General features: G+C 37.8%; 1 long non-coding RNA gene across 5 annotated transcripts in view; it reads right to left on the minus strand.

Moving 5' to 3' along the window:
* Positions 1 to 4,541: 4,541 nt before the first annotated feature.
* Positions 4,542 to 26,286, minus strand: part of LOC120100774 (uncharacterized) — a 30,510-nt gene continuing 8,765 nt past the window's right edge. Inside the window, exons 2-5 of one of the 5 annotated variants that reach the window (XR_010064182.1) lie at positions 25,545 to 25,615; positions 23,164 to 24,865; positions 10,832 to 10,896; positions 4,542 to 4,871 (exon numbers count right to left, since the gene is read on the minus strand). This is a non-coding gene — a long non-coding RNA (uncharacterized LOC120100774). Of the gene's footprint in view, positions 4,872 to 10,831; positions 25,989 to 26,286 lie in introns of those variants that run through there. The other 4 variants (XR_005500795.2, XR_005500794.2, XR_005500798.2 and 1 more) reach the window with 4 other exon arrangements.

A 26,286-nucleotide genomic window follows, 5' to 3' on the forward strand; every position in this document is an offset into this window, starting at 1 on the left:
CTGATCCTTTTCAGTGAGCCTCTATGTTCCCAAGAGTCTACATTTCTAAGTTCTGCCTGGTCTTATCATCCACCAAAATGTCTCAGACTTCTTTATTTTTAACAAAACATAAATGATTTTCAATTAACTAGAATTGCCTGTGTTAGGATAAAATCTTTTGAGGCTACAAGGAAATTATTTGTGAAGTTCTATACTTATTTTTTATTTACATTTATTCATTGTGGGGTTAGGGTCATTTGCTCCACTGCACATGTGGAGTCAGAGAAAAACTGGAAGGAGTTGCTTCTTTCCTTCTTCCTGGCCACAGAACTCAGTTCATCAAGCTTGGCAGCGAGCATCTTTACCCAGCAAGCAATCTTCATGATCCAAGGGAAGACTTTTGAGCTCATTTAAGTTATGCAATAGAAAAATCTCTATTGCTTATAATTAAGACGTTTCTATTCTGTACCACATAGTAGGGGCTTCTTTTTAAATAATAATTGAATTATCTGCTTTGACACCAACTTTACTTAAGTAACCTGTCTGGTCTCAACACAGGGTTCTCATTCTGAGTGCTATAATGACTGGTGTTTATCACCATGTTGAGATGCTAAATAACTTACTGACCATTAGGCATGTACTTTAACATGTGCAATAGAAACCCAAGCATGTGGTGTGTCTTTTATTCAATTTTGTAAGGTTTAGCACTGTTTCTACAAGATTTTCTAATGAATTCATTCTTATTGTTCTTTACTCTAACCCACGATATGCCTATAAAATTCAAGAAGGATAAGGTTATTTATTCAAGACTCTAGATTGAAATTTTCTATTAAAAGTTTGGCCCTCTTTATAAGCAAATTGATTTGTTTCTGTGATAATTTATTTAGCCTCTTGAATTTCAAATAAAAGAATATATTGCACATAGTCCCTTATCACTAAAGATTTCTCTGGTGTTATTTGCAGTCAAGTTATTTTCTAAGCCTTCTGCATTTCTTGCCTCACCCCATTTCATATCAGAACTTAAGCTTTCAGTAGGTGAGAAAGACTGAATTATCAATGTATGGGACCAATGGGCTTTTTAGGAAGAATTCTAGATTAGTGAGGGGAAATCTCAATCATTACTACAGAAAAGTTGACCTTTAGTGGGAAAATATGCCACAAAAGTGTTCAGCTTAAATAAATCACGTTGACAATGCTACTTTAAATATTATGCATAACCAAAAATATTAGCCATGTTTACCCCCCTTACAAATTATGTTTCCATTTTTAATAAGTAAACTGACACAAAAACCGGAGAAGCATGTCCAGTGTAATTGCGGCAAGTAGAGAAGTTAAGTGTTAACCTTTGGCAGTTGAGTTCCAGGGTACAGTTTGCTGCTATTATGCTAAAAATGGCACTGAGAGCGCACAGGCAAGCGAGGCTCAGCAGGCAGCAGGAATAATGCTTCCTCCTGTGCCTCGCAGCCTTGAGAGTCCTGAATTTTGCATGGGGCTCATCTCATTAAGAGTAACTGTGCTTCTTGCTCTTTTTTCTCGGGCTTTTAAAAATGTATCACAAAGATGAAAACCACGGACTCCAAGACAAGTGGAAATGAATGCTCACAATGCTTTCTCCTCCGGGACGGATGTTTTCTACAGAAGGCATTGTTTATTTGTGAGATCGGGGCAAAGCTGGGACACTTGTGTGAAACATATTCAGTTATTAAATTTGAAACAAAAAGTATAAAAGCATATACATCAAGAGGATGACTTCTACAAAACATTTGTAAGCACAGGCGTTATTATTGTCTGATCTCAGAGATCCTCAGCATTTATGAAGCGTTGCTTATTTTCCTGTAAGTGAATAAACCATATTGGTGCAATGCACTATGTGCGATGGGGTTGAAAGGCTGTAGTACTGTCCTTTTGTTGTTTGTTTTGGTTTTGGCTTTTATTGTTGTTGTTTTGTTTCATTATTTCTTTGTTTTTGTTTTTGTTTTTCAACCCAGTACCCTCCTTAAGGAAGCTGTTCCCAATTACACAGGTCACAGGATGAAGATGTAAGAGAAGAAAGAAGGTGAGTTTTGTACTGAGTACAGCATCGGTTACACCACAGAACTTGAATTATGATATTCAAGTCACAAGACACAACATTATTATGCTGTCCATGTAAAGTTTATTTCAATTTTTATTTATATTTAACCAGGTTTAAACTATACATATCCTTGTTTCGAAGTAATAGTTTCTCCACATAGATTACTTATCTACAACAAACTAGACATTTTCATAGAGCTCTGACACCCATCATTTTACCCAAATGACTAATCTTAATTTTATCAATAATGTTATAGCCAGAACAGTATAAATTTGAATGTAAAGACTGAAAATGCTTTTCCTCTTTGTTGCAAGATTAATAACAATAAAATTGTTTGTAAAACGAAAAGAGTCTTTGAATGCAACGTATGTAGGAAGTCCTTCAGATGTGAGTCCACTCATTTGATAGGGCTCTTCATGCCGGTGTAATGTCATAGGATTGTAAGGGGTGTGCAAAACTTTTATTCACTGGGCAAGCCTGTTCCAATATCGGATAATTCATTCTGTGAAGAAACGATCTTTTCATTGTATTTCCTTAGGACTGTTTCTTTATTAGTCGAGGACTGCCCCATGTGGCAGCCTGAGGAGGCAGCATTCACATGTCTGCATTAAAGCAGAACATGAATCTGAAGCAAAAACAAAACACACACACACACACACACACACACACACACACACACACCTAGGCCTTCAGCTGTGTCTGAAGGTATGGTCAGGTAATGGGGGACCTATGAGTGCTGATGAGACTTCAAAGAAACTACACACTGAAGGGCCTGACTTGTATGCTCATGGGTATCTGTGATTACAAAAGAGAAACAACTGGCCCAGGGACCAATCTCCGTGAAGTAGGAGGCCTCTTAACTCTGTTTCTGGCTGACAGAACATTTTGATTCTTTAGATCTCTTGGAGAACATCTGTGCTTTGTACAGAAAAATTCAAAACAGCAAGTTTATGTACGCCATATTTTTCTTTATTTGAAAGTAGCCTTCATTTACCTACATAGCAAACTACATATAATTATTATGCAGTTATGTGAATATCAAAGTATTACTTGGTCTAAAATGTTGATAGTCAGGCAGTCTCTTCATGCAAACGGGGGAAGTATTGTGCATTTATAAGCATTTTCAGGAGAATTAGAGGTTAAAGAAAGAGAAGGATAACTCCATCAATACTGATTTGGGATGGATCTGTTTCACATCTATTCATTATTTATGCTTCTTTTTTTTCAACCGAGATAACATTCTAGCAATTACAGTGAAAATCCATTGACTTCAACTGAGGAACCCAAGCTAAAATAGCCGGCTTTTACTTAGTGCAATGGGAGGGAGTGGCCCGCCAGCAGCTGTGGGAAACAATGGAAGACAATATGTCAACCCTGTAGTTTGGAGTTGGACCTTATCCCAGATCTCACTCATCTGCTTTGTGACCTTGGGTAATTTGTTTAACCTCTGTGCAGAACAATTTTCACAGTCACAAAGCAAGATTGATGACACTACTGTGTGGAAAAAAAGACATTAGGACATTTAATAGTGAGGTACAGAAGCAGTAAATAAATAGATTTCTTTCAAAAGCTGCCACTTCCTAGATAGAGTTGGGACTACTAAGGTAAGTGTTCTAATAACAAGAGATGGAGACAAAAGGAAATTCTTGGAGATAGTGTACATAGTTACCATCTTAACTATTGTGGTGTCAGTATCATGATGCATGCATAAGTCTATATGAGGAGGGATAGAACTGGGGAGAGAGAGAGAGAGAGAGAGAGAGAGAGAGAGAGAGAGAGAGAGAGAGAGAGAGACCCAAGAAACTACGAGGACATGACAGCTGAGGAAGAGTGGTGGTTCTGGGAGGAATAGCACTCTTAGTTATGGGGTACAGCCATCACTGCCTGCAGGAAACAGTTGGATAAGTTCCTTCCTCATATCATGTGCAGATGTTTGTGGAAAGTTTTTGAAATACTTGATTCACTATGGGAGAAAATTTCGATGTTGGAAAGAAATCACATGAGAATATCATGTTAACCCTACTTGTCATACATGTATTAGGTTAACATTGTCAACTATGAAAACGACTCATAATTCTAGAACCCCAGGACTCCTCTTAAACATTTGATAATAAGACCTGGCTAGACAAGCAGTGTATAAAAATAAATAAATATTGAATGGAAGAGATGTGGCAAGCCCTCAATTTGAAAGTACAGAAAAAGTATATGGATAAGGATCATCAATTTATAGACAAAATATAACTGAAAAATAAAAGGTAGGACCTAAGATGCATGGGAGGAAAATTGTCCTGAAGCAAGAGATTCATGAGTATCAAAAATTAAATTATATAACTGAAATATCAGAAATACTCAAACTATAAAAAAAATCAAAACCATGCAAAAAAAGTGTACTATATAAAAACTGTTAACCAAAATGATGTGGCATGTGTAGCAGGAGATTTTAGGCACTTTCTGTATGAAAACCCTGGTGAAACCCCACATCATGAAATGGATTGGCCTGAGTTTTTAATTGTGCAACATAAAATATATGAATTTACAACTTCAGTCATATTTCTTTTTGGGGGAATCCACAGATTTGGAGGCTCCCTCTGGTGGTTGAATAAAATATTATTTTGCATTAGCCATACACAAATTTAAATAAAATAAAAGCCATATGAAATAATTCCCTCTACTATACAAACATCTTTTTTTCTTTTTCAGTATGCGATACCATCAGGCAATGAGGACAACCATGGAGAAGGTAGTGACACAGATACGATGGAGCCTGTTCAACTGTGACTCAACATTGCCACAAACAGAGGAGGTGACTGAAATCAACCTGGCAAAAATAAAAAAGGCAGATAAATTAGTTAGTTAAAGGTAAAAACTTTTAAAGGGAATAAAATTCTAGAAGAAAATGAAATTGAGAAAAATATTCTGAGACTCACAAACAAGACAAAACCTATGGCCTCAAGAACAATGAAGAGACTGACATTCCCATGACTGTAATTAATATGTTGTATGGCGTGTTTATTATTTAAATCACATTGTTACTGCTGAGGAATGAGTTTCTTTAAAAGGGAAATAATCCCATGAGTGTTTCTTTTATGGGGATATTTATATATACATCATTCTTTCCAAATTAAAAGAACTCATTCTCATAAAGGAATGGCTTTGATTCATTCTCAGAAATTTCTCCTTTCCACCAAACAATGATGAACTCTTATATGACAAGTGTCTAAAGACAGCTGGAGTAAGAGTTCTTCTTCCCCAAACATTGAGGAGATCTGAACAGTCTCTTGTGATGGAATGGAATATCAGAAATCTCTTCCACAATCCGGGCTCTTTGTCACCACCTCTGTTTCCTCTGTTGATGTTTAACCAGTATTAAATGTAGACAGTGTGCTACCTCATTTTATCCACTTGGCACAAGCCCAGACATACATTAGAAGGAATATCAGTTGAATGATTGTCTCCATCTGATGAGTTTGTGGTTATGTCCATGGGACATTTTTATGGTTGCTAAGTGATTTAGAATGGCCCAACCCAGTGAAAACAATACCATTCCTGGCTCAGTGGATATGGACTCAGGGTAAAAAGTCAGTAAGCACAGTTCCTCCATAGTCTCTGCTTCAAATCCTGCTTCGGGCTCCTGATTTGAGTTCATGCCTCAGCTGCTATCAATCATAGAATGTAACCAGTAAGCAAAATAAATCCTTTCTTCCCCATGTTAATTTCAGTCAGTGAATAATCACAGTAACTGGAAGAATACTAGAAAAGACGATGTCTTCAAAGCAGAGTTGGTAGGACAGTAGATCTTATCTTCAGAAAGTCTTTAGAGTATGGAGTCTAGTACTTCTTCCCAGCACTCACCAAATGCTTCATGGGTCTTTTTCATTCACCAGATTAACTCAGGGACATCATGAAGAAAATGAATGGCTATACATTAATAACTACAATCTTTCAAGAGGAAATATTTTTCCTCCTTAGGCAAACTAAACTATTATCTCACATTTCTAGGAAAAACATTCAGAATTTGAGTATCCTCAGAAATTATCAAATAGTTGTGAAAAGAAAATACAATTGGTCCTGACTTCGACTATCATGTGTATTTCTACAAAGTCATCTGCTTACATATTCAGTCTTTCATAGCCAAGGCTATTTTAAAGACAAACAGAAAAGTCAAGCCATGTAAACTAGTCTACTTCTTCTTTGGAATGTTCCCTTAGCTATTCACTGAGTGGTGTGGTCAAAGTCTTCATAAGTATTTATTACATAATAAGGGGTGTCTTATTGAGAAATCACCTAGATACTGAGAGTTGCCAAACTTTAAGGAGTCAGCCATCAGATAGCATGAATCTACCCTCCAAGAAGGTATCTTCATTTTTCTGACCAACTATGTTTCCACAGGACACCTTTAGAGCCATCTTCCCATGAGAGCAAAATATAATCTCTTATCAGCTTTAGGACTTGCTTCAGATTAGACATGGATTATCCCAACTAGGAGTGAAGAAAAAGGAGGAAAGGGTGGAAGATCAGTAATTGCAAATGAGAAGAAACGGAAGTGAAGGGGAAACAGCCAGAGTATGTCTGTTTTATTTAGTCACAAGAACATTTCACAATAAAATTCATCTTTCTTGTTCTCTTTGCCTGCAAACACTCAGAAATTAATATTTAGCAGAGCATATTTGGGATAAAACTTCATAATAAAATTTCTATGAAAGGAGCACTTAAAGAATAAATGACAGGAGTTCCTCTGTATGCTTTCTTGTTTTATGCATTAATTTATTTATTTATTTATTCACTTTACATCTCGGTTTTCTATATGCTTTCTAATATAGCCATTATGAGTGTGTATGCATTAATACAGATGGCATTTATATACCATGTACATATATAAATTATTGGTAATTTATATTTGATTATACAAATGTACATTCTTCCATGTCTGTATAATGGCCTATTGATTGCTATAACTAGATCTCTATTTTTGTCTGCATATATTAGTCATCTAAGAATCATAAAATATACCCAAGCTGGAGAGATGGTGTGGCACAGACCTTCCCCTAATGTATAAAAATTCCAGGGGACCAATCACTGGGCAAGGAGCAGGTGGGACTTCCAGGTCAGAGGTGGGAAGAGAGGAGGAAAAAAGGGGACTTGGGGGAGGGGCGATCAGGGGAGGACTTGCAGCTTTTTGGGAGAGAGCTTGGGGTAGAAGATGTAACTAATTAGAGGCCCCCAGTTAGATGGCAGATCTGCCAGGATCCGCCATAGGAGGATTTAATTTAGTATTGCTTACTAATTAGGATGCTACTAGTTGTGCCCAGTGATTGAGTTACTCGTTGACTCTAAGTTTGTGTGGTGTTTTCCTTCACAGGGTGACTCAACTGAGTTCCAGAGAAAGGTACAGAGCACCCCAGCCAGTCACAGAATTTGGATGTGTGGAGCTGGTGGAGTAATGACCCACCATGGGAACTTAGCTAATCAGGTGGAGAGTTTTCAGGAGCTCCAGCCAGAGAGTCTGCCGAGATGAGAACAGCCTGCTGGAGCCTTGTGGTGTCTGACATAGTGTGGAGCATTATTATTTAACGCAACAAGAAGCTCAGTGGTTAAGAGCTCTTCTTGCCCTTCCTTTGGAGGATCTGGGTTCTTCCCAGTACCTACACAGGAGGCTCACAAGTACTTACTACTCTAGTTCTAGGGCAACACACAGAGGCATGCAGATGCACACATACTCTCACAGACATCTATGGGTTGACCTCCCTCCAAATATCTTGTTTTCTTCTCATGCCCCTCCCTTGGTTGCCCAGCTTTGCAGTGGAGAAGACCTCACCATTCCTGTCATTCATTAACAACCAGATTAATGGAGCATGCATAATAGTGGCAAAAAGAAGTAAGAAGAGATAAGGGTACCAATTATCAGCCCCAGTACATAGGACTCTAGTGATTCCCTTCATTGGTGGTTTTAATCTGCAACCTGTGAGCTTTACTTTAGTCTGTGATGAGAATAGAAGCCGAATGGTGTATTTCTGCCATGTTTTTCTCTACCCCAACATATGATGAGGAAAGATTCATATAATCGAGTGAAACATCTGTATTCAATTGCATTCCAGTCTTGTTTTCTTCAGGACCCTGCCAGGGCTATTGTACTCACTTAGCGATGCCAGGGAGGATATCCTGATAGCCCAAGCTCCAGATTGCCTTCTCTCTACACAGGACATAATTGCTTGCAGTTTAAAAAAAAAAGCTTATCCCTACCCTCTCTCTTACCTAGTTCTACAGAACTGGTGGTTGTCCACTAGAACTTGAAGGCTTTCTAGACTCCAGCTCCATGTGTCTGACTTCATAGGACACATGTAGCTTGTCATTCTCTTCCGTTCTGTATGCGGTCCTTACAAAGGAGTCTTACTCCAAGGCTTGTCTCCAGGATCATCAAGGGCCCTCCTGGAGGGGCAGTATTGCTTGGTATTCAGACTTTCAGAACAAGGAGTGAGCTGTAATATGGCAGTTATTCCTATTGCCCTTTGCTGGCCTTATACTGAGCCAGTGTTGACAGGAATGCCAGTGTCCCTAGACCTGATTCTGACTCACGCGTTATCACAACCTCAGCAGGTCCAACTCCAAAGCCCTAGGTGAAATGTGTATGCCCAAGGATATAACTCCAAGTTCTTTCCTCAAAAACAAAACTTTTGAAATCAAAAGTGAGAAAAATAACCTATAAACTATGAGCCCCATGCCTTTGCCTGCAACAAGTCTGTGCCTGATCCTCCAGACTGTTGATGAATTCCTTTGAGATGTAGGTGCCAGAAGCCATTCCCTGCAGCGCTAGTGTCCTGCATGCTTGCTAAACCAGAACCACTGGATCCCTTCCAGGCTTAGAAGGGATCTTCTAAGCATGAGAAGTTTCTTCTACACCCATTACCCAAGCTGACCCTAAGACTTATTGAGCTAAGATCAAGAACTGCAGTAGACTGTAGAGAGCAGAGTCCTGAGGCCACTAGAGAACAAGTTGACAGACTGCAGTGAGGCACATATTCCAGAGCAACTTTGCCCTTCTAGATCACTGGAGCTCTGACACTTTAAGGCAGCCTTGAAGCCCTCTGAACTACATACAGTGTATTTCTTCCATTATCTTGATGAAGAACACCTGACCTCATTTAACTTATTTATTTATTTATTTATTTATTTATTTATTTATCAATCAGTCAAAGGGCAGCTTGGCCATATCATCATTCTTCTTTGTTTCCTTTTAATTATAAATTATCTAAAGTATACATTATCTAATTTTAAAATATCTAAGTTATTTTCTTCACTCTCAGTTTAAATCACCCATGAGAAGGCCATGGGTCTTTGACTACTCTTCTTAGAAGTTTCTTCCATTAAATGTTCCGGGTCACTGGTCTTAAGCTCCTTCTTCCACAAAGTCTTCATGCATGGGCATGATTCAACCAAGTTCTTTGTTACTTTATAAAGACAGTGGCTTTTATGGAAGTTTCCAATACCTGCTCCCCATTTCTGGGTAATAATATTAGAATAGGTTTCATTGTCCATATTTCTCTCAACGTCACATAATTTCTAAGGAAATGTAACCTTTCCCTGTGGTAACTGTGGGGTGGAGCTTAGACAAAATGCTAGCAACCAAAGAAGAGAAGCAAAGTCTTTCAATTCTCAGAACAGGTGGTTCAACAAGGGGTCAGAATAGAATGGCACCTTGAGAAAGATGGATCTTTGCCATGGGCTGTCTCTGCCACAGGCTAAGTAAACATGAAAATGTGGACCGACACTCTTCTGCCCTCATTAGCACTGTTGTCGGTGTCTGTTCAATAGATCTACTCTTTTTAATATAACTATTAATATACATTAATACTATAAATTAAATGTTAGGTCTCACTGTAGATCTCATCCCTTCTTTCCTTCCTCCTTTCTTTCCTATTTCGTGCTCCTCTTTTCTCTCTCTCTCCCTCACTCTCCCTCTTTTGTCTCTCTTCCTCTCTCCTTTTTCTCTCTTACTTTCTTTTCTAAGACAAGGTTTCGTTTTGCAGATAAAATTGGGAATCTCTATGTAGTCTAGCTTGTTCCAGAACTGTAGATCCTAGTGCCTCAGTGTTACGATTACTAGTTTGTGGCAACACACATGGATCCATGGTTCTTTAAAGATATTCTCAAACTTGGCAGTGGCAAAGATATTATTATAGTCTAGGGTAAAAATATTTCATAAATATATACAACTCAGTTGTGCAACTTGCAGGAGAAAACCTAGGCCACCAAACCAAGAGCATCTAGTCCTGGGGCATTTGTTCAGCCCGGGTTTTTACCTCACTAGCTAACATAGGCGTGGGCGAATAATCCAGGATCAACCCAGGACAAACAATCTCCCTACAGCCTGCCAACTTACTCATTCTAGAACTCACACAACATATTAGAATATGCTGCATTTTCCTTCTCACAATCACATACAGGGCAAAAAGAGGCAAAAAAATAGAGATTGGTATCACCACATCCCTTTCCTACATTCCCCAGGTACAGCATAACTGAATTTATATCTAATTTTCAGGAATGCAACCAAGCCAGGAAAAAAGTCCCATAGATAACCTATTTATTCTATTAAAGGAATAAAGCATGTTACTTCACAGATTTTATTCTAAGAGGGACAAAGGTTCATTAAATCATAATATACAAATCAGATTTAGCATATTTTCTGAAAAAGTATGTTCTTCATAGAATGGAAGAAAATTTTAAAGAAAAATGGTAGTGTTGAGAAAATTATAAATCTATAAGATATAAACTATTACTTACAGGGAATTCCTTTCTCTTTCAAGTTCTCCGTGAGGTATTGTCTTGACACAAGTTGTCTTCCTTTTCTGTTTATACATTTGAAAATCTATTTAAATATGTTTTAAGAATCAAATTGTTGCACAATAAATTAACAATAAAAGAAAACCTGGGAAAAGCTATCATTTAATAGCAGAGTGGTAGAGGAAAGTTCAGACTTCAAAGGAAAGCTCACTTCATTTAGCACACAGGAAAAGAGAACGATGTTTGATAAGGTTAGTGTAAGCCTAAAGCAAAACTTGATCAAGAAGGTATTTTAAAAAATCAAACTTAGTTTGATTTAGAGCATTGAAAAAAGCATTATTCTAACTCATTCTAATTCTCTAAGACTGAAAGTACATCTGTCAGTGGACATATCCATCCACCTTGCTGGAAAATTCTCGAATGCATCATTGTCATGTGATATAGAAAGTCCTGGCACAAATATAGAGTGTTTTTGCTGAGCTGATAGACCTAAAAACAGAAAACCTCCCCCCGGCTCTAGTCTTTGATTTTCCTTTCTGTCTACATACTAACAGAAATGACTAAGAGGGAATTTCCCATCACCTCCATAAACACCCACACTCTTATTCATTCATAAAACATTTCTGGATAAAATGTTTCATGGTCAAGACATTACTTCATTAATGCAAAAGTTGCACTAGTTGTAATCGTGTTTCTATAACCTTAATCTACAAGCTTGGTTCAGAAACAAGTGGGCTTGTTTTTAAACAAAGCTTAACTTTCCTATAAATTTGAACTTAGCTTCCGCCATCAAAATTAATTATTAGTGCAATAATGAACTAATTTATGAAGTACAAACTACTAGAGAAGAAGAGAGTGCAGAACACAACATATTAGAACGGAAGTATGCTACATATTCTTTCTCACAGTCACATTCAGGGCAAAGAGAGGCAAAAATAGAGATCGGTTCCAAGGTGCAATCAGTGAAGTTTAATTGGTAAAGGGGACAGTAACTACTGGAGTCTTCAGAAGCAGAGGCAGGGAGCAGGGAGCAGGCAGGCAGGACCTCAGACGAGTGAGTTTTTCACAAGCTCTAGAGTGCTGAGTAGGCTGGAGGTGACATTGCTAGAAAGGCTTCTTTACACCCACTCAGCATTCCTTGTGCATGATGAATCATTTACCCATGCTCCTAGATGGCAGTTCCCAGAACTGCCTCTAACCCGTCCCATCCTCTGGCTGTTGGTCTCTACTGGGATTTCCTACTTTGTTAGGAAATTTGAAGTGATCTGAAGGCACTTTTCCAGGGACCAACCATGATACATGCCCACAGCAACTTCCCAACATAAACCAACTTAATTCATCAAATATAAATGGTAGAAGTTAATATTGTACGTTGTACAATTTGCAAAAGCGCTTTCTCCGGCTTTACAACACACCACCAAGAGCATCTCCACTTGAGTAGTAACTGATTTTATTTTATTTTATTATTTTATTTTATTTGATACTGTGGATCTCTTTCAGTTACTGAGATGAGAGGTTCTCATAGATGCCGCCTCCTATAAGTGAACCATCTTTGACAGCATATCTTTTCTCTTTCAAATACCAACAGGCCATGTGTCACTCTTATCCCATTTTACAAAGAGACTGTCAGTATCGTCTTTTGCAGAAAAATTTTTCTTCCTTTCATTCTCTCTTCCTTTCATTCTCTCTTTCTCTCAATCACCCTGTTGTCCTTATGTAGTTGCTTCAAATCTATGTTGCTATTTTTTGCCTTTCTTCTTTTTTCTTCTTCTGCCTAATTAGCATCCTCACTGAGAAAGTATAGGTAGGAGCTCAGAGCATAGCCTGAGTTCACACAGTAAAATAACCTTGTCTTTAGTGCTTTTAGTGGATTATTTACTGTCTCCACATATCAGTTTCTTCAGAAATAAGAAGAAAACATCCATCAGTATGAAAAGTCACGGAAACACTGTGACTTCTTTACTCCTAGTCTGAGTTCATTATCTACCCGGTTGAACTTAGACTTGTGTTTTGTATTGCTTTGTCCAGTTAGGGATATAAGTTATATCCTGACCCCCAGTTTCATGAGGTCCTGTGTTCTCCTGCTCTTCCTCCTCCAAATCCCACTATGGAATAGACATCTCTATAATATTAAGTGTGTGCTAGAAAACCACAGCCAATGACTTAAGAAAACCTAAGGAAAAACAGTGGCAACATAAAAGTCTATAATCAAATGCACATTGCAAATGAGAGGAAAATGATAAGATCTTAAGGAAACTCTCAAAATATAAATCAGTATGTCTTGGTGTAACACTAGGAATTCATAACAAACTTCTAATTGAGTGAAAATAAAGAAACAAAGGAAAATTCATGAATGTACCTCTGAGCAAATGAAAACATAATTATCAGAGAAAACAAGATCTCAGGCAGGTAGGCCCAATGCTAACACAGTCTCTGAGGATGAGCGCAATACTTTTTTTTTTTTTTTTTGGTTCTTTTTTTCGGAGCTGGGGACCGAACCCGGGGCCTTGTGCTTCCTAGGTAAGTGCTCTACCACTGAGCTAAATCCCCAGCCCTTGAGCGCAATACTTTTTGATGTCATGGGGCTATAAAGCTAGAGTTAAAGTCTGGTTCCTACAAAAGAAGAATACACCAAACATTCACTGTTTTAACCTGAGAGAATAACATTTGGTCTCTTCATAGTAAGTTATAACAATGAACCAATCCTTCCTTAGAATTTTACCTTAGTTTTCATAAGTGGATGATCTGTGAAATATAAAGTCAAAAAACTCGTGTTAAGATGGTCCCCAACTGGAAGTACTACAAGTTACTTAGATAAAAGTAAATGAACTGCCCCCTCCAGAGGAAGGTATCCTTCACACTAGAACTCCAATTTTTTTTACAAACTAAGTTTAAGATGCATATCTAGCACACGTTGTAGTTATAATCACTATCAGACCACAGGGTAACAAAAGGCATGAGAAATTAAGCAGAGAATCACATCCACAAACACTTCACGATTTACCACAAATGGAGTTTACATTTATAAAATGAATGCTCAGTCAATAAAAATGCACACACGTGAACATACACACACTAAAAGCAAACAAATTAATAATGTAATAGAAACATTAGTAGGCAGTAGAATGGAAGACAGACAAAGCAAATGGAAAATGTGGTGAAGAGGGTAAGAGACTTGGGGGATACAAGAGAGAGTCTAGCATCTCAGGGGTGGACATCAGATAGATTGTAATAGAGCATTGTAATACCGAATGAAATTTAAGAAATAACTTAAAACATATTGAGCTATAGGTTCAAAAACAGTCATGATTACAAAACAAAATAAATGCCTGTAAGTGTTTATGATACATTATTTCAGAAGAGTAAAATCTAATGTGGACTGAATACTCTCTGTGTGATAAGCTATTTCAAATACTACAGATTTCTTCCTTTGGCCAATTTCTAACACCTCTCATGTCCTGGGGTGTGCTCACAAGTGATAGGATATTTGTGTCACTTCCTGATTTGAGGAGGTAGAATTAATCACAGTATGGCTGGCTTTCAAAAATAGGATATGTCTGAGAACAGAATTAAGGAGATACACACAGAATCACTTCTTGTAGACAAAACAAACAAACTGGGTTTCATTATTATTATACTTTTTTCTTGACAAGGTTAAATATGCGTAATTCTTCAGCCATTTCCTCTCTGTAACTGGTTACCTGTAGAACACCCATTTGCATGACTAAATGTCAAGAGTGTATTTGGTTTCTAGAAATTGACGCTACATCAGTGGGAACTAAAAAGTCTCATGCTATTAATATTATAGTGGCAAGAAAAGAAAATACCCAAGTAAACCGTGATGTGTCAAATGCAGACAAATGCTATGGTGGGGTAAGCATGGCAGAGTACCAAGGGGAAACTGTGTGTAGAGGAAGGCCACATGGCATTTTTCACCGCACTCACTCTTTGCATTACACTAGATATAAATTAGTCAGGAAGATTCTTGGGATAGAGAATTCTAATTTATGAAGGGTTAGAATAAGGCTTACGTTAGGGAAGGGAATTATTATAAAGCAAAGATTTTAAAGTTAAGAACTCAGAAAAACAGAGGCATCATTTAAACATGGGAAATTCCAGTAAACTATGCAAACTCTCACTTCACCTGCAAGACTAGAAAGCCTAGTGATGTCTGTTGGCATCCAGCCTGCCTCAGCCCAGCCCTGAGTTCTGTAGCTATGTAGTCCCCAGCAGGCTGAAGCCTCCCTTCATCCCACCTAACTCGCTGCTGGGCTCATTTGGACTTGTGACTTCTCCAACTAGAACTCACCAATTTTTGGAGAATTACTGGCTCTGCTTTATTTATTGTTTTTCAAGAATGAAGCCCATTATTAAATCACAAGAATTTTAAAAATAGCATGCTGAAATTCCAAAAGCTACCTTATGAGAAGTTTTTTAAACACCTGGTTTAAATTTTATTACACTTACTTATATTTATATATTAAATTTAATTTAAGTATGTATTATATTTACTTACATGAATGTGTGTGCATGCCATGAGTGGTATGCATGTGTAGGTCAGAGGACAGTTTGTGAGACTTGTTTCTCTGTGCTTACTATGGGCGTCACAGGGATTGAATTTGGGCTGTCAAATTTGTCAGCAAGCACCTTCATTCACAGAGCCATCTTTGACCCTCAAAAAACATTCTGAAAAATAGATGCCTGAGTATTTAATAGATCCAAACATTTATAAGGGAATCTTGAAGAAATGTCATTAAGAAACGAGCCCACAGCATGGCAAGATAATTTTAGTATTTATATTAATGGTTGATACGCACAGAGACTCATACCGCTTTTCATTCATTATGATAATCACAATATATATCTCCAGTTTTAGAAAAGTTTTTCTCTGGTCATGTTACCCAGACAGGGTGACTGCAGTATGAGTGGCATGAGATATTTTCAAAGTATTTAAAGTATATTGGGCAATGGAGGGAATATAAACAGATTAATTAGAACCTATATCTATTAATCAATTAATGTAGCTTGAAAATTACCAACTTCTCATCCACAATTTAGATTGAGAGATTATTTTTATTTATAATTTCCAACATGAACCTCAAAATCACCATCAAAGCAACTGTGAAAGTAGTTTATAAATCATGTTTTATAGATGCAATTTTTGCAACACAACCTTCTGTCTGCCAAGGCACTTGCAAAACTGTATTTACAGGGCCACCTAGAAACCACTAGTAATCATAAACATTGCTGAAACTGAATAGCTTCCATAAGTCAGTGTTCCAAGTAAAACCAGGCCACTCTGGAATGCTTTCTAGATATGCTTGCCTCAACAGGATATGTCTTTTGTATTCTTTAGAAAGAATAGGAGCATAAAATGAGAAAAACTACCTTTACAATGCAAATGAAAACATTGAAGTTGATAATCCTTAAAGGCAACATATTAATGGTCTTTCATGTTTAAATATCTTCTATTATTAGGTCTATGTTAGCTCATCTAATTTTGTTATAGAACACAGAACTTATACACACACACACACACACACACACACACACACACACACACACAAAGGTTAATTTTAAATCTACCTACACATAACTTTTAAAAGAATATCGTGTATATCATTATCCATCCCAAGTAAAAAATCAATTAGATATTAAACCCATGGAAGGACCTATCCCTTAAAGTTAGAACTATATTTTAGACATAGATTTATATGTTTGTTAATACTTTGGTTTCTAATAAATCACATATTCAATGTGATTTAAAGATAGAGTCCATGATTTTAAGTTACTGAGGGGAGAGATGTTCCACATTATCTATACATGAGCTTCCAGCCGACGATACCAGAATTAATGAATGTATCCACTTTTAATATGATAGGTGATAGTCTTCCTGAGATCCTGAGTGTCCACTGTAAGTTCAACCACAAACAAGATGGGTGTCTGATTTTGAAAACTGTGAAAGCCTAATAATATGGCTTGTGCAGCAGCCAATACCATGCATCTAGTCAACAGATTGGCATCAGATACCTAATGCAAGACAAATGCTCAACGTTATCACTTAGCAAAATAAAGGTCTAGGTCTCCAGGATATGACATCTAGACAACTGTCAAAGCAGAGTACAGCTGATAAGTATTGGATAGGAAAAATTACTTGTTTCATAAGGATGGCAATATCCCCAAGACAAAAATGTAACCGTAATTCTATGGTTAAACAGACTAGACATGCTGACTAAAAGGACTGCACATGAAGATTTGGCACCTAAGTGTCATGAGAAGACATAAATCATGAAGCATCTTGTGTGTTGTGTGGCATGCCTAGGAAACCGGAAACCCCAAAAGGACAACAGTGTTTTCGAAAACATCTTAGTTAAAAGTTCTATATTCAGAGATCTATCACAAACTCCAACAGGGGCAGCTGTGGTGATGAAAAAGGATAGTTACCATCAAGCAGTTGCTATGGTCACCTTTATTATTCCCAGGTTTAGAACCTGGGAGAGGATTGAAGTTGGAGTACAGACTCAGGGAGGACAAGCTGTGGAGAGCTAGCTCAGAAGTCATACATACTTGTGTATATTGAGCCTGAGAGTTCTCTTAGAAGGTTCTGAAGAGCACACCATAGCCTGTCGGCAACCGTCATGGATGACTGACTTAGAGATGCAGAAGGTAGCATGCTAGGTTAGGCTACAATTAAAGTCATCAGTGTGCATCACATGACATCTGAAAGGGCCAAAAACAGCCCTGAAGAACGGAAATATAGTCAATAAGCAGGGAAAGAAAAAATTATAAAAAAAAAGCAAAGGAAAAGGAACGCAACATTAATGGCAACAGGGGAGCTAGGGACACAAGGGCCATATGTGCTGTTCATGTCGCATGTACAATCATGTAGACAAGAATACACAAAGAGAATTTCCAAGACTGCATTAAAACTAAAAGACCTGTAATATAATGTTAACTTTAAAATTATTGGTCATTTACAAATTATATGGCTAGTACACAAAAATATATTTATATTCAAATATGAAGAAAATATTTACTAATTAGGCCAGAAATTGTAAAATGGGAAGTCTCCACAAAACATCTGTCCCTTGTATTTCTCTGTAACTAATTTTAAATAAATATCATTGAAACTAATTAGTTCAAACACGTGTTGATTAAATAACCATTAAATTAAAAGTTATTATTTAATTCACTTTAGAATATAGCATTTTATATTACATTTGTCCTTTGGAGAATGCTGTAAGAAATTTATATTAAGCACAATTGAAATAAATGTTAAACAATAACTTGAACTTGGAAGCTATTGTTTGGAATAATATTTGTATTTACAATCTATAAAAGTTGCATAATCAACAAATGTAAAAGTAAGTCATTGTGTATTATATAATACATGTAATTTAGTGAAAGTCATGTTCAGAGAAGGAAAAATAAAACTAATCAATTCATGGAAATTAAGTCTGAAGGCATATTGACATAAGTCATGGCATATATGACATAAGCTTCTCATACTAAACCCTACAAGAAACCAAAATCCAATGTGATGCAAATCTTTGGATTCACTTTCATTATCTAGATTCTTTGAAATGAGGAAAGAAAATAACATCAAAAAGAAATGCGGCGATTGGTAGGTGAACACAGAAGACTGTGGAACAATTATGCATAATGTGATCTTCTTTGGGTTAATATCTCCATGCATACAGGCTTTCTACATAAGGACAAATGGACTGTATGCTACCAGCATAATTACTACAACCAAGGTAGTTAAAGTTTAACTTTTTAAATAGTGTAATGTAAAAAATGAAACCTGGAATTCTAAGTCATGGGGCATCCATAGAAATTTTGCTGAGCATTTTTGATATTTTTGTCCTTAAATTAAGTAATTAAAATTACTTAATCTATAAATGAAAAGATAGCATCCACCTCAACTATGCAGTTAAATTTTGTTGCAGTGTATAATCCATAAAAGAATATGATTAACTAGGATTTATTTTTGATTGTTGTATGTTGTTGTAGTTGAATACGTAGAATATTGCACAGCACATAGTGTCATTGGGTTAACTGTGTTGAACTCTAAGAAAGGATGGGAAGGAGAAGCAGAGTGGTAGGTTAATCATGACGATTTCCAAGCAGACACATGACCCTGCTAAATAAAACACAGGATGACTAAATTCCCTCATATCATCATAGTACACTCAGAGTGGTAAAAACATTATATTTGTCAAGGAATTCCACCGGCAAATGGAAGGTAAGCACCACTAGTGTGTGTGTTTGCCGGTTGGACTTTATTGCTATGCACTACCGACACAGGGAAGTGCAGAGAGACTACTGGTACACCTCGGTGGAAGTGGGAGAGACCCAGAGCCTTGGGAACAGGGTCCTTTGGAAATATGTACAGTTCGAGCTGCCTTTTTATCCACAGGGAAGCCCCAGTAAATTCTATTTACTGATATGTTGTATTGAATTAGCTCTACACTTGAAGAAGTGAACTGGGCAGAAGAAAGCCACTAAAGTTTGCTTCTTTGGCAATAAAGTTTATCTCTGGTGGCTTAAAAATCACCACAAATCTTATTTAAAAATAGAAAAGAATTGTACTAAGTATAATCAAGGTCATCAAGATGAGAGCTTTGGGGTTAAGAGTCCAGCAATATTGAAGTTATAAAAGAACACTGTGGCTCCTGCACAGCTTGGAATAACAGCAAAAAAAAAAAAAAAAAAGAAAAAAAAAACCTAAGAATTTGATGAGACTGATAACTGTTTTCTAGATTCTAAGAACTTTTTACACTTGGCTTTTTAAGTTATTGACAATCCTTTAATTGTGCTGTTTCTCTTTGCTTGGTTGGGTTGCAGTTAGGTTTTGGAAAATGACTGTCACTGCCTGCAAATATCTGTAGTTTTTGGCTGCAGAATTATTCTTGAATGGCCAGTAAACCTGTGTGCACAATAATATTTGATTTATTTGCCTTTTATTGTTTTCGTCTCCTTTTAGGTCACATGGCCAGGTAAATAAAAGAGAGGATGTGTATAGAAAAGCTCACAGAAATCAAATAGGAAGCTAACAAAATATTTGAATTTGTTAAAGGCATCAATTCCATAAAATTTGCTTTAGAAATTTAATAATCTTGTGTAGTTTAGAATTACCATCAAAGGGATATCACTTTTGAAACACAAATTAAAGTTTATTTAAATTTTATTTTGATGTGTGTGCATGTACATGCATGCATGTGTGTGTATGGGTGTGGTCATTGCATGTGGAGGTCAGAGGTCATTAGCCAATGATGGCAATGTGTCAATGCCTGTCTTGTACTTTTTCTGAGACAGGATCTCGTTGTATCCTGGAGTACACATGCCAGTCTAGCTTGCCCGGGTATTTCAAAGAATTCTCCTGTCTCTGGCTCCCTTCTTGTCACAGGAATGTTGGGCAAGGGGCACACTACCAGCTTTCTCATGGGTCACTACATTTTCCTATCAAGAATTTTGGATGCTAGGCCATCTCAGCAGCCCTAAATTGAAGTTTGAAGTTTAAAGGTAACATTTTAAAGAGGGCAAATCACACTCATACACACACACACACACACACACACACACACACACACACACACACGTGGCGGGGAGGAAGAGGTCACAAAAGAGAGAGACATGGTTAGAAATTTCTATGTATCAATAGAACTGCTAATTGATCAAAGATATAGAAGAAATCAAACAACTGCTTTTCATAGGATGCAATCTTCCAGCACTATGTAATACCTCATTCTTGTCTACAAAAATCATTATCTGTCACAAAAACCTTAATCACTTAGTATTTCCTGTGTGTGTGTGTGTGTTTGTGTGTTGTTGTTGTGTTGTTGTTGTTGTGTTGTTGTTGTTGTTGTTGTTGTTGTTGTTGTTGTTGTTGTTACTTTCATGGCAGTGAGGATGCCAGGTAACTGACACATATCATGGTGTAATGGTCATATCTAGGAACTCAGGGAGATACAGTATCCTTCAGGCTACTTTTTAATGTCATTATTGTAATAGATGTCATCATTCCACATCCTATATGAGTTAATAATTATCCCAAGAACCTAAAGCAATAACAAATACGCTGGGATAAACCTGATTTACTGGGAGGAGAAGAAAAACAAAGTAACCCTCTAATGTGACAATAAATTACTTAAATTTGGGAGTTTTCCATATCAGAAAATATTTAATTTTCTGCCAAATGTAAGAACTGACAATATTACCAGAAGCTTAGGTATTTAGTTGCCAGCCCACAGTTGGGATTGTAACATTCTGGGATATCGGCATAGCTTTACTAGGAGTTCTGATTCTCTATGATCAAAGCAAGTCAAGACTTGTTCACGTTGATGTCTCTATTTTCTCACAGGACATAACTGTATATAGTCTGACTCAGAAGGTAATCTTTTGACTACATAAAATTCTAGACAGACTGGAAGAGTTACTGCTGTCCAAGAGTGCAAAGTAACAACTGGTGTCTTTAAGTAATAATCAGATAACACAGAAGTAAGCTACCGAAAAATTTAGGCAAAATGTTTTCCATTTTCTTCAAAATCTTTTCATGAAGACTTTGTTGTAGGAACAACGTCTCTGACTGGTCATCTAAAAAAGGCAGAGATTTAAAGCGCTGTCCCTTCCCAACTCTAGTATATATTTTAAAAGTCGTGACTGCCAGACATATATTCATCAGTGCACAAAAGAGTCAAGTAAAACAAACTTCCTATTCTACAGGGGTTTTCTCTCAAATGTAAAAGAACAGTCCTAGACCAAGCAAAGCTTAGTCCAGCAGCGTATAAGTGAGTGTGCAAGGAATAATTCAGAGTAAAAAAATATTGATACATAGCAGTTTCTGATTATCGAGAATTACAAAAAGGTGAGATTGAACCGAAAAGAATATAAGGGGAAAAAAGGCAGGTTGTTTTAGCTTCTTGGTTCCGTTCTTCCCACCACTTCAGAACTGAAGTTTGTCATTAAATCTGTAAATATGCTTAAATCCTTCTCAAAACTGGAAACTTCCATTGTACCTGATAGGCTCGTGAAACACGGCGCCACTCCTGTCATCATTTGTCATCCTGAAAATTTAACCCAACTTTATACCCTCCACTTCCTGCCCCCACCGATATCTACACTAGTCGATCAGTATGGCTGTCCTCAGGACTAAGTCATCCAAGGAAGCATGTGCTTCAGTCATTTTCCTTTGCAGACTCTGTGGATTTTGAAAATACGGGTTACTGACTATTTTAAATGTGTCCTCCTATCTTCCTGGGGTGCTGGCTTTCCTACTTAGCTGTCACTACATTGGCTTTATTGGGGGCACATGTTTGGCTTCCCTGTCTAGTCTGTAAAGCTTGTGTCTCAAGGTGTCTCTCTCCACATGCATTACCCCTTCACTCTTTTAGCATTTAAGCCTCATTATTTTCCATAACTTCATTACTTTCCACGGCTCTAACCATCCATGCTACGTTACATTTATATCTCAACAGCAGAGTTGCCAATCTCTAATGTATTCTCAGAAAAAAAACATTCCTTTCTGAGTCACATAGTGGCTCAAAGCAGACAGTAGCAGCCTGCCCTGGGCTTCATTCCATGGCACTACATAATCTTATTGTTGAACGTCCACATGTCTCCCACAAATATAAATAGCTTCGTGAAACCTTTTTACAGGGGTTTATAAAACATGGTTCTCAGCTTCCTTTGTGTTATTAGCAAAACCTGACAAAACTGGCTGAACATCACTTACACACGACATGAAGAACAAACATGTACTGGTTATGGTAAAAGGATCAATGCCATTTACACACAGTGCCATAGTCAACGTATGGTTTATTCAGAAATGCAACAGGAAAAACAGCACATAAATAAATGTTTGATTGCCAATTAGTAATGGTCAAAATTAATTCTGTGCAAGTACTTGAAACTTATAACTGATTTAGAATTATAAGCTGGGAAATTATTTTCTTACTGGAACTGTGAATTGATCTTGGATACCCATAGTGAAATGGGCTTATTATACTCCCCTTACTCTCTGGTTAAAATCGTGCCTCAGTCTTTCCTTCTCAACATACTGAATTTTTAAATGACACACCCATTTCTCTGTCAATATTAAGTCACTTTGAAAGCATGACTTGCCATCCATAGTGAGCATGCACAGTCAATCCAGCAACTGAACTTGTGAAACTCAGGGCAAAGTGAAGAGTCACTTTGTCCAAACATAATTTAAAATGTTCCTGGTCATAAAAGCAGATCAAGAATGGATCTCTCAAAACATAGGACCAAGACATCTATGCACCTTACATATCTGTAGTATGTGTGAGTGTGTGTGTAAGAATATTTCCTACCTTGATATTTTTGTCTAGAAAAATAAATCATAGGAACCTCAGAAAATATCCATGGTCGCAGCACAATAGAATTTAGATCTCAGAGTGCATGGACAGTTAAACAGACCAACAGACAAATAACCGTCATACTTATTCAGATAAAATGAATATAATTAGTCAAAAAGTAAATTTTCCTCATGGATGTTGGCATGTGGGTAGTAGTCAAGAGACTTTAATAGGGAGGACCAGTTCAAAGCAGGCCTGGGTAACAGAGAGATATTAGTAAAGTGTGGAAATTTAAAAAGACATTGCTTATCATTGATAATTTTCTGTCTTAAATCACCATCCTATAATGTACTTCAGTGTTTCCTATTACACAGTGTTAATCGTTTTTGTAATTGTCTTATTTCTTCATTCTTTTCCCCCTTCCTCCTCTTCTCTATCATCCCCTACCCCTCATCTCCATCCTTCTCTTCCTCCCCTCGCTGCATTCCCACCCACTACTACTACTACTGCTACTACTACCACTACTGCTGCTACTACTACTACTACTGCTGCTACTACTCCACCACCACAACTACCTCTGTCTTCTTTGATGTGATCCTGGAGACAGAGATGGGGTTCATGCAAATTAAGCAAGCTCCCACCCTTTAGCTATACCCCCAGTCCACTTTTACTTTGTCATTTTTAAAGACAGGGTCTTCTCACTCATTCAACAAAGCAGGAATTGAACTTTTAATTCTCCTGCCTCTGATTAAGTAGCTAGGGTTACAGGTCTCCACCATCAGGCCTGGAATATTACTTGATTTATTTAATTATCAACATTCCAAAAATTCATAAAACATTCATCCTTGTCAAACTGTATATTCAGTTTCTGTTTAAAAAGCAACAGCTGATTTAAGGTGCGGTATTGATTTTTTTTCAAAACGATACTAATTTTCTTAGACTTCTCTCATAATACTATGTAATTCAAAGGTGTCCATTTTCACCTAACTTTTTAAATTCCAAATGCTTTCTAAATATTCTTTTCAGAAGACATTCTTAACACTTAAGGATAGAGTCTTGGGGAAAAAAAGTTACTTCTTCTTTCCTGGAACTTTAGATACTTTCCCTCATTTTGCTCAAATTTTGCCTATGCACAAGCTTTGTTCTGTCTGCCTTGCTGGTGATTGTGCCCGGAAGGAAGACAGATTTCCCCTTTTGCACTCTGTTGATGGATGCTTTTTCACTCCGCTCTGAAGAGTCTAGCAACAGATGGGAAAAAAGCAGAGAGTGTGAACAATTGTAGCCCTACCTGTACCCCATGGCCAGGGAGTTTAATACAGCTACTGCAACCCTAGGCACGTTTATAGAATTCATCTTTAACAGTCCCTGCAGTCTCATCTCTGTCTACCTCTTATCTCCACATCGGAATTTCAATGACATTTTTGGAAGTGTGTGCCTTTCCCCCTGAGGCTCAGTTTCCTGACTTCATTTTCCAGCTCTTCCCTGTTTTCTTTCTCATTCCTCTATTTCCCTCCTTTTGTGAACATTCTTCCATGTTCCATCCTTGAAGCCCTGTCTTACCAAAGTAGCTCTCTTCCATCCTGTCATACTGAGACGTTGGAGTCTAATCTCATTCTAGATAGCCCTTCTCTGTGCAGGGGAGCTGTCTTCAGAACGCACAGCGGGGAAAGGCCAGTAGCTGCAGGGAGGATGACAAGTACCTTCAAATCTTCTGATGCTTTGAGAAGGAGGAAAGGTTGTTGTTGGCAAGAGAGACAACACAGAGGTCTTAAACAGCCCTGCCATCACCGGATAGGGTTTATTTTGGAAGTGCACTGAAACGACAGGTTTATACATTGGATGTGGAAAGGCAGAGTCCCAGCAGCAGAGGCCACAGGCCAGTGTCCAGTAGGAACTCCTACCCTGTACCCTTTAAAGCACAGACAGTCCCTGTCTCGCTCCTTTCTCTCCGCTTCTTCTCACTGTTAGCACCACGACAGAATCTGAAGTTCATGTCCTGATGTCAGTACAGGAACCACAAACTCCAGACACCTTTCTGAGGTTCCCCAGAGGGTTAAGGGCATACCCACAACCTCAGGTCATTTCCCTAGTCTACTGCTATACTCTATTATTCACAGGGTTCTCTTACACACAGGATTCCAAGCAGTCTTTGAAGCCAGACTGCAGGCGGTTTTTATCCAAGTTCAGCCATGTGAACTTAGCTCTGTTACTTAAGGAAGCCTCTGTTCCCATGCATCTTTCAACTGTAGATAAGAAAACCGTATGCCTCACAGAAAACTCCAGATGCCAAAATACTTGTAAATTCCTGACCAACAGTACTGGCATAGAAATGCTAGATAAATGGGAGCTGTGATCCTGATCTAGGATCGCTCTTCTTACTGGTTTGCACTACCCACCTTCACCTAGGCAGGGTTTCTCCTGATCATGAAAAACAACTCTTATCAGGAAGCACCTCGGTAAGTCAGGTCTATTACAAAAACAAAACAAAACAAAACAAAACAAAAAACTTCAATGAAACAATCACGATGGATAGTTTATTAGTCATGTCAGGAGATACCTGTTTTGAGTTAATTACGATGCAGAACTTCTATGCCACCCCTCTCCCCAAGTAATGCTTGCTTTCCTGAAGCTACAGCTTACACACTAGACTGCGTGGGTTCACAAGAATTATTTGTTCTTAAAGTCTCACCTGAGCAGGTGTGCTGCACAGGAGACGGGGAAGGAAAGAAACTAGTTAGAAGCTTAGAGGGGCAGAGGGCGTGACCCTCTTAATCATCCTTCACTTCCTTTTTTTTAAAAGATGACTTGGCAAAGTCAGCCAGATCGGGCGGCAGAAGCAGTGACGCCTTCTCAGTGGAACTGACTTGCAATAGCGAGCTTTCTCTGCTGCCCATTTGTGGCTTCTGTGGACATATTAGTAACCGGTGGTTTTAGCTCCCAGTCTCCCAGAGTTGCCAAAGCTGTTAGAAGTCATTTGGAAATGCCTATTAGCCGAATCTTTCTGATCCAGAAGGCCAGCTGACTGCAGCAACCACTGATCCTGGTCCAGGTGCATGGGGAAGACGCTAAGGGTATAAACCCAAGCACTGAACCTGAAGACCCAGCGCAAAGTAGAAACTGAAAGTACCCTGCTTACTC

Source organism: Rattus norvegicus, chromosome 2, assembly GCF_036323735.1.
Source record: "Rattus norvegicus strain BN/NHsdMcwi chromosome 2, GRCr8, whole genome shotgun sequence".
Classification (NCBI taxonomy): domain Eukaryota; kingdom Metazoa; phylum Chordata; class Mammalia; order Rodentia; family Muridae; genus Rattus; species Rattus norvegicus.